Source organism: Monodon monoceros, unplaced genomic scaffold (genome assembly GCF_005190385.1).
Source record: "Monodon monoceros isolate NGI ecotype Baffin Bay Population unplaced genomic scaffold, NGI_Narwhal_1 Super_Scaffold_21, whole genome shotgun sequence".
NCBI classification, from domain to species: Eukaryota; Metazoa; Chordata; class Mammalia; order Artiodactyla; family Monodontidae; genus Monodon; species Monodon monoceros.
Genome location: NW_021703778.1, coordinates 87,537,934 through 87,552,513, shown reverse-complemented (window position 1 = coordinate 87,552,513; position 14,580 = coordinate 87,537,934). Strand labels below are relative to the sequence as shown.

Here is a 14,580-nt window from a genome sequence, read left to right as displayed (position 1 = left end):
CACAAACACATGGAGGATAAATAATACATTACTAAATAACCAAGAGATCAATGAAGAAATCAAACAGGAAATCAAAAAATACCTAGAGACAAATGACAATGAAAACATGACAATCCAAAACCTATGGGATGCAGCAAAAGCAGTTCCAAGAGGGAATTTTATAGCTATACAAGCCTACCTCAAGAAACAAGAAAAATCTCAAGTAAACAATCTAACCTTACACCTAAAGGAACTAGAGAAAGAAGAACAAACAAAACCCAAAGTTAGCAGAAGGAAAGAAATCATAAAGATCAGAGCAAAAATAAATGAAATGGAAACAAAGAAAACAATAGCAAAGATCAATAAAACTAAAAGGTGGTTCTTTGAGAAGATAAACAAAATTGATAAACCATTAGCCAGACTCATCAAGAAAAAAAGGGAGAGGACTCAAATCAATAAAATTAGAAATGAAAAAGGAGAAGTTACAACAGACACTGCAGAAATACAAAGTCTCCTAAGGCACTACTACAAGTAACTCTATGCCAATAAAATGGACATCCTGGAAGAAACAGACAAATTCTTAGAAAGGTATAATCTTCCAAGACTGAACCAGGAAGAAATAGAAAATATGAACCGACCAATCACAAGTAATGAAATTGAAACTGTGATTAAAAATCTTCCAACAAACAAAAGTCCAGGACCAGATGGCTTCACAGGTGAATTCTATCAAACATTTAGAGAAGAGCTAACACCCATCCTTCTCAAACTCTTCCAAAATATTGCAGAGGAAGGAACACTCCCAAACTCATTCTGTGAGGCTATCATCACCCTGATACCAAAACCAGACAAAGATACCACAAAAAAAAGAAAATTACAGACCAATATCACTGATGAACATAGATGCAAAAATCCTCAACAAAATACTAGCAAACAGAATCCAGCAACACATTAAAAGGATCATACACCATGATCAAGTGGGATTTATCCCAGGAATGCAAGGATTCTTCAATATATGTAAATCAATCAGTGTGATACACCATATTAACAAACTGAAGAATAAAAACCATATGATCATCTCAATAGATGCAGAAAAAGCTTTCGACAAAATTCAACACCCATTTATGATATGAACTCTTAAGAAAGCAGGCATAGAGGGAACTTACCTCAACATAATAAAGGCCATATATGACAAACCCACAGCAAACATCATTCTCAATGGTGAAAAACTGAAAGCCTTTCCTCTAAGATCAGGAACAACAGAAGGATGTCCACTCTCACCACTATTATTCAACATAGTTTTGGAAGTCCCAGCCACGGCAATCAGAGAAGAAAAAGAAATAAAAGGGATACAAATTGGAAAAGAAGAAGTAAAACTGTCACTGTTTGCAGATGACATAATGCTATACATAGAGAATCCTAAAGATGACACCAGAAGACTACTAGAGCTAATCAATGAATTTGGTAAAGTTGCAGTATACAAAATTAATGCACAGAAGGCTCTTGCATTCCTATACACTAATGATGAAAAATCTGAAAGAGAAATTAAGGAAACACTCCCATTTACCATTGCAACAAAAAGAATAAAATACCTAGGAATAAACCTACCTAGGGAGACAAAAGACCTGTATGCAGAAAACTATAAGACACTGATGAACGAAATTAAAGATGATACCAACAGATGGAGATATATACCATGTTCTTGGATTGGAAGAATCAATACTGTGAAAATGACTATACTACCCAAAGCAATCTATAGATTCAGCACAATCCCTATCAAATTACCAATGGCATTTTTTACAGAACTAGAACAAAAAATCTTAAAATTTGTATGGAGACACCAAAGACCCCGAATAGCCAAAGCAGTCTTGAGGGAAAAAAACGGAGCTGGAGGAATCAGACTCACTGAGTTCAGGCTATAATACAAAGCTACAGTAATCAAGACAATATGGTACTGGCACAAAAACAGCAACATAGATCAATGGAACAAGATAGAAAGCCTGGAGATAAACCCATGCACCTATGGTCAACTAATCTGTGACAAAGGAGGCAAGGATATACAATGGAGAAAAGACAGTCTCTTCAATAAATGGTGCTGGGAAAACTGGACAGCTACATGTAAAAGAATGAAATTAGAACACTCCTACCACCATACACAAAAATAAACTCAAAATGTATTCGAGACCTAAATGTAAGACCGGACACTATAAAACTCTCAGAGGGAAACCTAGGAAGAACACTCTTTGACATAAATCACAGCAAGATCCTTTTTGACCCACCTCCTAAAGTAACAGAAATAAAAACAAAAATAAACAAATGGGACCTAATGAAATTTCAAAGCTTTTGCACAGCACAGGAAACCATAAACAAGACGAAAAGACAACCCTCAGAATGGGAGAAAATATTTGCAGATGAATCAACGGACAAAGGGTTAATCTCCAAAATATATAAACAGCTCATGCAGCTCAGTATGAAAAGAACAAACAACCCAATCCAAAAATGGGCAGAAGACCTAAATAGATATTCCTCCAAAGAAGATGGCCAAGAAGCACATGAAAAGTTGCTCAACATCACTAATTATTAGAGAAATGCAAATCAAAACTACAATGAGGTATCACGTCATACCAGTTAGAATGGGCATCATCAGAAAATCTACAAACAACAAATGCTGGAGAGGGTGTGGAGAAAAGGGAACCCTCTTGCACTGTTGGTGGGAATGTAAATTGATACAGCCACTATGGAGAACAGTACGGAATTTCCTTAAAAAACTAAAAATAGAATTACCATATGACCCAGCAAACCCACTACTGGGCATATACCCAGAGAAAACGATAATTCAAAAAGACACATGCACCCCAATGTATATTGTAGCACTATTTACAATAGCCAGGTCATGGAAGCAACCTAAATGCCCATTGACAGACGAATGGATAAAGAAGATGTGGTGCATATACACAATGGAATATTACTCAGCTATAAAACGGAATGAAACTGGGTCATTTGTAGAGACGTGGATGGATCTAGAGACTGTCATACAGAGTGAAGTAAGTCAGAAAGAGAAGAACAAATATCGTATATTAACACATATATGTGGAACCTAGAAAAATGGTACAGATGAACCGGTTTGTAGGGCAGAAATTGAGACACAGATGTAGAGAACAAACATATGGACACCAAGGGGGGAAAGCAGTGGGGGGTGGTGGTGGTGGTGTGATGAATTGGGTGATTGGGATTGACATGTATACACTGATGTGTATAAAATTGATGACTAATAAGGACCTGCTGTATAAAAAAATAAATAAAATAATTTTTTTTTTTAAAAAAAGAAAGGGCTTCCAGGAGAAACCTATAAGGGCATGGGGGATGAAGGATAGGGAATGGGAAGAAGCCAAATGAGGGTGTGATTTCAGAAGTCCTACACTCAACCTATGCCCGTGGGAGTTCAGAATAAAGGAATAGACATCAGAGTTTGTCCTGCCTTGAAACAAAGGAGCTGGGCTTTGGTATTCCACATCAGCCTGGCTTTGGCTATAGGCTGCCAGGAGGGTGAAGTGGGGTGAAACATAGAACTCCCAGGTACTTTCCGCTCACTTCAGTGCCTGAGGGTAATTTGCAGGACTGGGGTAATGTGCAGGTGCAGCTGATAGCAGCAAAATATGAAAAAGCTGGGGATGGGCTCACAGACCATGGGTGGGGCATCAGTTTGCTACTGTGAGTTTCCTGGTAACTTCCTCTACTGGGCCCACAACACATGTTATCCCAAACTTCCAATAAAAGTTCAAAGTTTCTAAGCAGCTGGCATTGAAGTGTGTATGCCATTGAACCCCAATTTGAGTTGAAATCCTAATTCCACAGAAGGAATGGGAAAAGTCATATTACTGTTTAAGTTTGTATCGTAACCCCATAAAAGAAATTGGAAAAGTCATTATTACTGTCTTGACTCTTTGTCACCATATCCATAAAATGGAAGAATCATCCCTACATCAGAAAGTTTACTCATTTATTTGATCAATCATTCATTCAATGAATATGGAGTGTCTACTCTGAGATTCTGTTCAAGGGTTATTCTGAGAAGCAGATGGTGATAAGAAAAGCTCTGTAAAATGTAAAGCTCTAGGCAACTGCTTTTATTTCCAGTGGTTATTTATTTTCACAGCCCACTAGAAAACATAAAATTACCTAAAACCACAGCAAGGAGATACAAGGGAAAACTTCTTGGTACTGAGCTGGTATAAGCAGGCTTTTCAAAGAGAGAGAGGAAGAGAGAGAGAAACAGAGTGTGTGTATAGGCTGGGGTCCCTGGCCCTCAGCCCTTAAATACCATAGGGACCCCATCATTGGAACAAGCAAAAGAGGCCCAGTCAATTTCCAAAACTTCTCCTAGAGAGACGTACCGCCTCCATTGAGAACCACTTTTCTCAGCGTGAGAGTTGCTGATCTAATGACTAGAAAAAAAACAAAAAAACAACCAACCAACCCGGTCCTTCCCCTTTCTCGGAAAACCTGAGACTTCAGAGACAGACTAGGGACGGGAAAGTCCCCTTTTCTAACCTGGAACAGCTCTTTCTGCCCAGAGACTTGTGACGAGCTACCACGTCCTCGGATTTTGATTGGTCAGTTGAGAAACTAAAATAGCGGGTTGAAAGGAGAGAAAACCCCAGTGTTTGCTGCCATCGGGTGGGTGGGAATAAGCGCCGCGACTGCTGCTCCGTGACCTTGGCTCTGTTCTTCACTGGGCGCTGCCGCCAGCCTGGGCGCGTTCACCGTGAGTACCCGCTCCCGCGCCGCCCCCTCCCTCGACTTCTCCTTTTCTTCCCTGGCCTCTGGTTCCTTGGTGCTCTTTCCCTGCCCAGTGTACTCAGGCGCCAGGTTCGGCTGGTTCAGGCTCGGTCCCGAGCGGACCGACAAGCAGCGGAGGGGCCGGAAAGTGGCAGGCCGCTGGAGCGCAGGCTTCCTGCTCTATTCTCCCTGGATAGCTCACAGGGCGCAACCGGACAAAACACTAGGTCATTGATGAGCTGCTGGCTGCCTGGGTGGAGTCGAGGGTGGTGAGCACTGTTTTGCAGGGCTGCCCGGTGTCACCCCGAAGGTTGTCTTTCCCTGAGTGCAGAGCGGAGGAGGGGCAGGCTGGTCACGAAGGTAAGTGATCCGATGAGAGACAGGTGTTTGTGGGGTCTAAGATAAGAACTGACTCAGTAAGTAGGTCGGCGCCATCGGGTGGAGCATTGAGCACTGCGCCCTCCTCTGGGCTCCCTCCATTTTCTTCTGGGGCTCCCCGGTTCGAGGGCTTGTGTCTAAATTTAGATACCTCACACGGTTTTGTGAAATATTTCTATGGCATCTTAAGGTATTTGTTTTTGCTAAAGCTTTATTAAGGTATTTGTATTCGTCAAAGCCTCCTCTGGGCTCTCCCCATTTCCTTCTGGGGCTCCCAGGTTCCAGGGCTTGTCTAAATTTAGATATCTCACACTGTTTTGTGTAATATTTCTATGGCATCTTAAGGTATTTGTTTTCGTTAAAGCTTTATTGAGGTATAAATCACAAACCATAAAATCCTCCTATTTATAATGTACTTCAGTGGGTTACAGTATATTCATGTAGTTGTGCAACCATTTTCTCAATATTAGAACATTTTCATCACCCCCCGAAAAAACACTGTACCGATTAGACATCACTCCCCATTTCTCCCCAACCACCCCCAGCCCTAAGGAACCACTAATCTTTATGTCCCTATGGATTTGCCTATTCTTGATTTATCATAAGTGGAATCATACAGTATGTGGTCTTCTGTGACTGGCTTCTGTCATTTGATATGATGTTTTCAAAGATCATCCATTATAGCAAGTACTGGCACTTCATTTCTTTTTTATTGATGAATAATATTCCATTGTAGGACTATACCACATTTTATTTATTCATTCATCAGTTAATGAGCATTTGGGTTGTTTCCACTTTTTGGCTATTAAAAATAATACTATTACTGGGCTTCCCTGGTGGTGCAGTGGTTAAGAATCCGCCTGCCAATGCACGGGACATGGGTTCGAGCCCTGGTCTGGGAAGATCCCACATGCCGCGGAGCAACTGAGGCTGTGCGCCACAACTACTGAAGCCCGTGAGCCACAACTAGTGAAGCCTGGTGCCTAGAGCCCGTGCTTCGCAACAAGAGAAGCCACTGCAGTGAGAAGCCCGCACACCACAACAAAGAGTAGCTCCTGCTCACTGCAACTAGAGAAAGCCCGCATGCAGCAATGAAGACCCAACACAGCCAAAAATAATAAATAAATTAAATACGTTTTTTTAAAATAAAAAATAAAATAAAAATAATACTATTATTGACATTCATGTACAACTTTTCAGTGTGAACAGAAGTTTTCAGTTCTCTTGGGTATATACCTAGGAGTGGAATTGCTGGGTCATATAGTAACTATATGTTTACCATATAGTTATGTTTACCTTTTGTGGAACTGCCAGACTGTTTTCCAGAAGTGCCACACCATTTTACCTTCCCAACAGCAGTATATGAGAGTCCCAATTTTTCTACATCCTCGCCAACACTTATTTTTTCTTCCAGTTTTATTGAAATATAATTGACATACAGCACTGTATAAGTTTAAGGTGTTACATCACGAAACAATTATCACAATAAGTTTAGTGAACATCCGTTATTTCATATGGATACAAAATTAAAGAAATAGAAAAAATTTTTTCCTCGTGATGAGAACTCTTAGGATTTACTCTCTTAACAATTTTTATATATAACATCCTGCTGTTACTTATATTTATCATGTTGTACATTACATCCCTATACTTATTTATCTTATAACTGTAAATTTGTACCTTTTGACTGCCTTCATTGAATTCCCCTCCCACAAACCCCTGCCTCTGGTAACCACAAATATGGTCTCTTTTTCTATGAGTTTGTTTTTGAAGTATAATTAACCTACAACACTATATTAGTTCCTGTCACACAATATGATATTTCTATACATTTCAAAATAGTCACCATGATTATAGTGTCACCATACAAATATATTACATAGTTATTGACTATATTCTACACACTGTACATTTTATACCCATGGCTTATTTATTTTGCAACTGGACGTTTGTACCTCTTAATCTCCCTCATCTATTTCTTTCCTCCCCCACCACTGCCCCTCTGGCAACAACTTGTTTGTTCTCTGTAATTATAACTCTGTTTCTGTTTTTTTATGTTTGTTCATTTGTTCTGATTTTTAGATTCCACATATAAGTGAAATCAGACAGTATTTGTCTTTCTCTGATTTATTTCACTTAGCACAATACCCTCTAGGTCCATCCATGTTGTCAAAAATGCAAGATTTCATTCTTTTTTATGGCTGAGTAATATTCCATTTTATATATACATATATATATATATAGATAGATAGATAGATATAGATATATATAGATATAGATATAATCTGTAATATTTTATGGGAAAACCCAAATGAACTTTTTGGCCAACCCAATATATATACACATACATACCAGAACTTCTTTATCCATTCATCTATTGATGGGCATTTAGGTTGCTTCCATATCTTGGCTATTGTAAATAATGCTGTAATGAACACAGGGGTGCATATATCTTTTCTAATTAGTGTTTTTGTTTTCTTTGGATAAATACCCAGGAGTGGAAATGCTGGATCACATGATAGTTCTATTTTTAATTTGAGTAATCTCTATACTGCTTTCCATAGTGGCTGTACCAGTTTACATTCCCACCAACAGTTCACAAGTGTTCCCTTTTCTCCACATCCTTGCCAACACTTGTTATTTGCTGTTTTTTTTTTTTTTTTGAGGTACACGGGCCTCTCACTGCTGTGGCCTCTCCCATTGTGGAGCACAGGCTCCGGATGCACAGGCTCAGTGGCCATGGCTCACGGGCCCAGCCGCTCTGCGGAATGTGGGATCTTCCTGGACCGGGGCACGAACCCGTGTCCCCTGCATCGGCAGGTAGACTCTCAACCACTGCACCACCAGGGAAGCCCTATTTGCTGTCTTTTTGATAATATCCATTCTGATGGGTGTGAGGTGATATCTCATTGTGGTTTTGATTTGCATTTCACTGATGATTAGTGATGTTGAGCATCTTTTCATATGTCTGTAACCATCTGTATGTCTTCCTTGGAAAAATGCCTGTTTAGACCCTCGGTCCATTTTTTAATCAGGTTGTTTGTTTTTTTGATGTTGAGTTATATGAGTTCTTTGTATATTGTGGATATTAACCCCTTATTGGATATATCATTTACAAATACCTTCTCCTATTCCGTAGGTGGCCTTTTCATTTTGTTAATAGTTTCCTTTGCTGTGCAAAAACTTAAATGCAGTCCCATTTGGTTATTTTTGCTTTCATTTCCCTTGCCTGAAGAGACATATCCAAAGACATATTACTAAGACTGATGTCAGAGAGCTTACTGCCTTTCTTTTCTTCTAGAAGTTTTATTGTTTCAGGTCTTACAGTTAAATCTTTAATTCATTTTGAATTTATTTCTGTGTATAGTGTGAGAAAGTAATCCAGTTGTTTTTTTGCATGTAGCTGTCCAGTTTTCACAACATCATTTACTGAAGAGGCTATATTTTCTCCATTGTATATTCTTGCCTCGTTTGTCCTAGGTTAATTGCCCATATAAGTGTGTGTTCATTTCTGGCCACTCTGTTCTGTTCCATTGATCTATGTGTCTGTTTTTGTGCCAGTACCATACTGTTTTGATGACTGTAGCTTTGTAGTATAGTTTGAAGCCAGGGCATGTGATACCTTCAGCTTTGTTCTTCTTTCTCAAGATTATTTTGGCTATTCAGGGTCTATTGTGTTTCCATACAAATTTTAGAATTACCAGATTCATTGGTGAGTTCTAGTAGTTTTTTGGTGGTGTCTTTTGGAATTTCTACATATAGTATAAAGTCATCTGCAAACAATGACAGTTTTACTTCTTCCTTTCCAACTTGGATTCCTTTTATTTCTTTTTCTTGTCTGATTGCAATGGTTAGGACTTCCAATACTATGTTGAATAAAAGTGGTGAGAGTAGGCATCCTTGTCTTGTTCCTGATCTCAGAGGAAATGCTTTCAGCTTTTCACCACTGAGTATAATGTTAGTTGTGGGCTTGTCATATGTGGCCTTTTTTATGTTGAGGTATGTTCCTTCTATACCCACTTCACTGACAGTTTTTTGTTTTTAAACATCTTTATTGGAGTATAATTGCTTTACAATGGTGTGTTAGTTTCTGCTTTATAACAAAGTAAATCAGCTATACATACACATATATACTCATATCTCCTCCCTCTCGTGTCTCCTTCCCACCCTCCCTATCCCACCCCTCTAGGTGGTCACAAAGCACTGAGCTGATCTCCCTATGCTATGTGGCTGCTTCCCACTGGCTATCTATTTTACATTTGATAGTATATATTAGTCCATGCCACTCTGTCACTGAAAGATTTTAATCATAAGTAAATGTTGAATTTTGTCAAAACCTTATTTTTTTGCATCTATTGAGAGTATCATATGATTTTTATTATTCAATTTGTTAATGTGATGTATCACATTGATTGATTTGTGGATATCAAACCATCCTTGCATCTCTGGGATAAATCTCACTTGATAATGATGTATGATCCTTTTAAGGTTTGTTGAATTTGATTTGCTAATATTTTGTTGAGGATTTTTGCATCTATGTTCATCAGGGATGTTGGCCTATAATTCTGTTTTTTCTGATATTTGTTTGGTTTTGGCATCAGAATGACGCTGGTCTTGTAAAATGAGTTCAGAAGCATTCCTTCCCCTGCATTTTTCTTGGAATAGTTTGAGAAGGATAGGAGGATAGGTGTTAACTCTTCTCTTAATGGTAGAATTCACCTGTGAAGCCATCTGGTCATGGGCTTTTTTTTGGTTGGGAGTTTTTTGGTTACTGATTCAATTTCATTACTAGTAAAGTGGTCTGTTTCTTCCTGGTTCAGTCCTGGGAGATTGTACATTTCTAGGATTTTTTCCATTTCTTCTAGGTTGTCCACTTTATTGGCATATAATTGTTCCCAGTAATCTCTTATGATACTTGGTATTTCTGTGGTGTCAGTTGTAACTTCTCCTTTTTCATTTCTGTTTTCATTTATTTGGGGCCTCTTTTTTTCTTGATGAGTCTGGCTAGAGGTTGATCAATTTTTTTTATCTTTTCAAAGAACCAGCTCTTAGTTTTATTGATCTTTTCTATTTTTTAAGTCCCTATTTCATTTATTTCCACTCTGATCTTTATGATTTCTTTCCTTTCACTAATTTTGAGTTTTGTTCTTCTTTTTCTAGTTTCTATAGGTGTAAGGTTAGGTTGTTTATTTGAGGTTTTTCTTGTTTCCTGAGTTAGGCTTGTATCACTATAAACTTCCCTCTTAGAACTGCTTCTACTGCGTCCCACAGATTTTTGGATCATGTTTTTGTTTTCATTTGTCTCCAGGTGTATTTTTAATTTCTTCTTTGATTTCTTCAGTGATCCACTGGTTGTTTAGTAGCATACTGTTTAGCCTCCATTTGTTTGTGTGGTCTTTTTTTTTCCTTGTAGTTGATTTCTAGTCTCATAGCATTGTGACTGGAAAAGATGCTTGATATGATTTCAGTTTTCTTAAATTTACTGAGTCTTGTTTTGTGGCCTTGTTTTGTGACCTATTCTGGAGAATGCAGAGTTATCAAAAACTTTTGAGTACACATTTTTCTCTATCTATATACTTTATACTGCTGTCAATCTTATTTTAAGTACTACTAATGCTTAATCTTTGTCTCATTTTTTTTCAGTTAAAAATTCAGATTGAGCTTTCTCATAAGTGGCTCCCAGAAGATTCACCCCACCCCACTGTGGGAACACAGCAGTTGTGGATATGGAGACAGGAATGGAACCAGAATCAGAGTTCAAATATACCAGAAAATGTGGACCATAAATTCTTATATAAGTCAGAGACTGACTGGCCAAGAGCTGTGGGACATTGAGGACTTTAGCATTCACTGTAAACTTTGGCACAGGTCACTTATTTCTCTTAATACTGGATCCAAAAAGCACAATGAACACAAGAATGTGCTATGGTACTAGGGTGAATTCCAGACAAGCACGAGAATTCTGTACATCTGGGGAAGGAGGCACAACTCCTGAGGTGATCTTGGAAGTGGAACTGATAGAACTTGGGGAAAGTGATGAAATAATTGACCTCACTTGTGACTCTCTAGAACCTGCAGTGATTGACCTAACTCACCATGACTCTGTTGTGATTACTGAAGAAAGGAGGAGGCCAAGGGGAAATACAAGGTCACTCCAAGGCCAAACTGGCAACTGTGTGGTGAGCAGTGATAAGGAGGGGTTGATGAGGGACAGAGATGTATCTGTGACCAACAGTGCCTACCATAATGCCCTGGAAGAAGAAACTTTAAGTTGCACACTACCTGGTTATATCTGGTGTCGAATTTGTAGGGATGGGTACTTAGAGATTGAACTGAGTAAACGACATATCTACTCTACACAATGTGGCCACATCTTCTGTAGTCAGTGCCTCTGCACTTCCCTTAAATATACTAGAAATTGCCCAGTTTGTTTGAAAAAAATCAGCTGCCATCTGTACCACCGCATCTATATATGATGTGTGCTGTGTTGCTCAGGACAGACAGACAACCTAGCTAGATTCTTCCATGTCCTTGTGCAGAAACGGTGGGTTGTTGGCATTCAGTGCACTGAATTAAAAACGCCTGATTTTAAAAATTGCTCTCTGGAGTATATAAAAATTTTTTTTCATTTCCCACACACAATGAGACTACCTTTTGCTTTGTTTTGTTTCATGCTGCAGGACTGGACTTGGTTGTCATAGTGTGCCAGAGACTGGTGGTTGTCCTCAAAGCAAATTTTCCTTTCTTTCTCATAACAATCAATTTTTAATTGGCCACATGTGAGCATTTTGGATCATGTAAATAAGGGCAACATCCTAGAGATGATGGAACAAGATGGAAGGAACCTGAGAGACTGACAAGTTTGCAAACCAGAGCCACCTACAAGTTTGGGCTTTTACTTGAGAGATGAATAAACTTCATTCTTGTTTATGCAACTATTATACTGAGTCTTGCTTAGAGCAATGGGAACTTTATTTTAATTAATGGAGCAGGCAGGGTGATATCTTCCTGGTTTTTCTGAATTTCCTGACTCCACTGGAATAAAAGGAAGTCAGTCCTTTCTGACCATCTCTCCAACCAGCAAGGTGGAGGTAGGTATACAAGCAGGCACCATGTCCTTCTGGGACTCCTGGTGGCCTTTGAAACCAGCCTGAGGAGTCACCTAGACACACTGGAATCTAGAGTTGTGGTTCTGTGCTCTCTGACCTGCCACACCAGAGAGAGGCTCCCTTCATCCTAGGCTTACTGGTGTGCCTGCCTTCCACCATACTGGTCAGCTAATCAACAAGTTGGTCTGCTTCTCTGTGAACAAATACATCACTGCATCACCATCCTAGCTGCTCCTGCAGCCTGACTGGGTCACAGGCTTGAGAAGACCTCATCACTGCTGCCCACAGACCCCCAACACGCACACGCACACACACACACACACTAGCTCTTTTTTCTTTTGAAGAAAATCACAAAGGACTCACAATTCCATCTGTACTTTAGAATTAGAGAGGACATGATTTCTACTGTGCTCTCTCCTTTTCCCTCATAATGAAGTGTGCAGTAAAGCTTGTTCCTTACTTTCAATGGTTGTAGCAGTGTTGCTTTCCTCCATGGAGGCTCAGTTGTGCCAATGGAGCAGTGCCCATCCCAGCATAATGTCTGTTCTACACACTGCATTCTCTGCAATATCTCATACTCCAAACCTCAGTTGCTTGTCTTAGCACAGGATATGCAAGATAAATGGGTATACACCCTTTCGTGGGTTTCCTTGTATGTTCTAAAATGAAATGAGGGGATTTCCCTGGTAGCGCAGTGGTTAAGAATCCGCCTGCCAATGCAGGGGACATGGGTTCGAGCCCTGGTCTGGGAAGATCCCACATGCTGTGGAGCAACTAAGCCCGTGTGCCACAACTACTGAGCCTGTGCTCTAGAGCCCACGTGCCACAACTACTGAAGCCCATGTGCCTAGAGCCCATGCTCCACAACAAGAGAAGCCACCGCAATGAGAAGCCCGTGCACTGCAATGAAGAGTAGCCCCCGCTCACCGCAACTAGAGAAAGCCCGCGTGCGGCAACTAAGACTCAACGCAGCCAAAAATAAATAAATAAATTTATTAAAATAAAATAGAACGAGGAAGAAAAACAACATGAAAATTTTTTTAAAAGAAAAAAGTTCTAAATATTAGATGTAGAACTTCCTGCATTTCAATAGGACATCTTGTGTGTTCCACTTTGGAGACTGTTAATTGCTCTGTCACATAGCATAGTGTATCACAAACTTGGCTAATGATTGAAACATCTGAGAGGTGCCTATTAAATATACAGATTCTGCTTTTGCATATATTGTCCATGTGATCAGGAAAAAGAGCATACTCTCTCCAGCTTGCCAGCAGCCCTTGACCCTCCCTATTGTGTTCTACCCAGTCCACTACATTTTTACCTTATCTACCAAACTCATGTAGACATTTGAGTTTTTGATCTCTGCTTTAGGGAAAAAATAGAGGGGATTCTGACTTTTCTGAAAAATTGAGATAAATTTTACAGACAGAAAAATTCACTGATCTTAAAGTGTATAATTAGATGAGCTGGGGCAAATATGTACATTCACAGGACCAGCACCCCAATCAAAATATAGAACAATTCCAGAGCAGTTCTCCTGAGTTCCCTTACCCTGTTGCTCTCCACCTGGGTGCCCCTTCCCAGTAAAGTCTTTTGCTTTGTCAGCAAAAAAAAAAAAAAAAAAAAAAAAAAATATATATATATACACATACATACACACACACACACACACACACACACACATATATATATAAAACAATTCCATCATTCCAGAAAGTTCCCATCTAGTCAATCCCCATCCCTCACAGGCAACCACTTTTTTAATTACTATCATCATAGATATGTTTGGGGACACTGAATTTTATTACTTCATTGTCTAGCCCAGATCATCTGGGAGGAAAGTTTGATAGGGAAATTTGGAATATAAGCATTAGGCAAGGGTCAAGGGTTTATTTTAGTGGGAGTATGACTTATTTTTCTTAAGAATTGAAGCAAGAAGTTATTAATAATGACACCTGCTATTTATTAAACAATAGCTATTTTCCAGGCACAGTACAAGGCACTTCACACATCACAGGCAGTCAAGGTATACATCTAGGCAACAGCAGGAACCCAACAGGATGTAAGAACAAAAGTTGAAGGAAAGGAGCTGCCACAGGCACATTAGTGTGAATAGGTTGGCTGACTATTGTACATGGCTGTGGGAAGAAGTGAGAACTAAAGCTAGAAAAGAATATTAAGGCCACATCATAAGTAGAGCATTGTGTGCTGTGTTATGGAGTTTAGATTTTATTCTACAGTTGCTAAGGAACCATTAAAGGCTCTGAAAAAGAGCCTCCAGAGAAGGATTCTTAAGGATTCAGCATGATATCAGTGAGGGTTGAAGATACTGCTTGAA

General features: G+C 39.4%; 1 pseudogene; it reads left to right on the top strand.

Moving 5' to 3' along the window:
• The first annotated feature begins 4,632 nt into the window (after positions 1-4,632).
• Positions 4,633-11,982, top strand: LOC114904978 (annotated as a pseudogene).
• Positions 11,983-14,580: the final 2,598 nt, after the last annotated feature.